General features: G+C 42.4%; 1 long non-coding RNA gene across 1 annotated transcript; it reads right to left on the bottom strand.

Annotated features, from left to right (window-relative positions):
• Positions 1 to 764: 764 nt before the first annotated feature.
• Positions 765 to 1,748, bottom strand: LOC131007313 (uncharacterized). The gene is made up of 2 exons (XR_009096022.1): positions 1,227 to 1,748; positions 765 to 1,130 (listed from the first exon to the last, which is right to left on the bottom strand). It is a non-coding gene; the product is annotated as an uncharacterized LOC131007313 (long non-coding RNA).
• Between the last annotated feature and the right edge of the window lie 244 nt (positions 1,749 to 1,992).

The raw sequence follows: 1,992 nt of genomic DNA, 5'->3' as shown, positions 1-1,992 counted from the left end.
TGAGCATATTATATGAGCCTTATGGATTTTTTTTTTAGTGGGCATGAAGCCATGAAATTTCCTTTAAATGGGATATTAAGTTTTATAAAGTGTTTTACTTCAATAATTTTACTGCAAGGATTTCATAAAGAATCTTTTAATTGATCAGAGTCAAGAGCTCTATTTAAATTTGATACATCTTAACCGTAGCCTACTTCCCCACCATTACATTTTTTTTTCTTCTTCTTTCTTTTTCCCCACCACTACACCTAATCTTCCACTTCACTACCAACTTTCACCACCAACTCTCCTTTATGCAGACAATCAAATCCTCATAATCTTAGCAAATCTTATCATCAATCCTCTGCCATTTCAATTAGACAAAAGCCAAGTTTTAAAAGCTAAGTTTCATTCTATTAGTTCATCCGCTCTTTCCTTCTCTTTTCAACACACCCAACAAAGTTTAAAGTGCAGAGGTAAGTGTTCCAACCAATTCTCTTCTTCTTCCTTGGGGATACAACCCTCCATTTTAACTATGTTTATGTTTCCAAATTCCAGTAATCAAGCAGATTCAGATCCAAATTCATTGTTAAATTGTTGATTCGCAGATCCAACTTTGTGAGTTCAGAAAATTATCAAGGTTACCTCCTACTTTACTTTTTCCATACATTCATTTGTTAAATTACAAAACTATGATTCAAATGAAAACAGATAGAACACACGCATCCATTACCACTTCTTTTAGACTATTATTGTTTCAATTACATTAGCTTATCACCATCAGAGAACCACCAACAGAATAATACACACGCACACATTTTACTATATTTCTATCTATTACAAGTACAGATCAGTTTTTGTAAATAGAAATGAATGAAAATGAACAGAATTGAAACCCTAAGTGCTCTATGTGTGTTTTGTGCGTGTGACTGGAATTTGGGGGGGGTGAGAGCAGCCGACGGCTGCTCGCGGCCGGAGGCGGCGCGGCGGCAGCCGCCGCCTTTTTCCTTTGTCTATCTGAAACGAGAGAGAGATGGTTAGGGCTTCTGTAAAAATAAAAAAAAGAGAGAGAGATACGGGAAAAAGGGGGAGAGACTTATCTTTTCCGACGACGCGGCGGAAGCAGCGGCGCAGCGACACGAACGGCGGTTCTGTTCGGCCGGAAAAGAGGAGAAAAGGGAGGAGTTCAGATCTGTTTTTTTTTAAAATAGAAAGGAGAGGAAAGGGAGCTCAGATCTGGAGCTTACCTTTCCGGCGAGACAAAGCTCGGCCATCCACCACGATTCCGGCCATGGCGGAGACGGCGGAGAACAGGGGAAGCGGCGCGGCGACGCTCGGCTTTTCACAACGGCCGGAGAAGGCACATGCAGCGGCGGAGAGGCCTCTGCCACCCTGTTCCAAGGCCGGGGACGACCAGGCGGCGCCGTGCTTGGCCACGGCGGAGGCGGCAGTGGCACGCGAAGGAGGCAGAGGCGGCGTGTGGTTGTTTCCGAGAGATAGAGACGGACGAAAAGGGAAGAACCAAAGGGGAAAGAGAGAATAGGGGAAGGGAAGAGAAGCGGCCGGCGAAGCGGCGCTCGCTGCTGACGGCGCCGCTGTCGTCCGGCGAGGGAGAGGGAGGCAGACCGAGAGGGAGAGAGAGGGAGAGTGAGGCGTGCTGTGTGTGTGCGTGTGTTATGTGTTTTGTGTGTGTATGTATATGTATGTATGATTAGGGTTAGGCTTGGGCTCAAAGCCCTATAATGAGGATGGGCCGAAATTTTTTTAAAAAAAAAAAAAAAAAACGAGTGGGCCGATTTTATTTCTGTTGGGCTCATTTTAATTAATTTTGGGCTGTTATTGATTAATGAAGCCTACGAATTTTGGCCTAATTTAATTTAAAAATGCTTGATTTTTTTTCACTAAATTATTTTAGTGAATTTAAATCTCTTGACTTAATTTTAATATTGAAAATTGGGACTATTTATTTTAAATGAAGTCCGTTCTTTTATCTAAATTTATTAATGGACTTTA

This window comes from Salvia miltiorrhiza, chromosome 1 (assembly GCF_028751815.1).
Source record: "Salvia miltiorrhiza cultivar Shanhuang (shh) chromosome 1, IMPLAD_Smil_shh, whole genome shotgun sequence".
NCBI lineage: Eukaryota > Viridiplantae > Streptophyta > Magnoliopsida > Lamiales > Lamiaceae > Salvia > Salvia miltiorrhiza.
The sequence above is the reverse complement of the archived record's forward strand: the minus strand, read 5'-3'. Positions and strand labels throughout refer to the sequence as shown.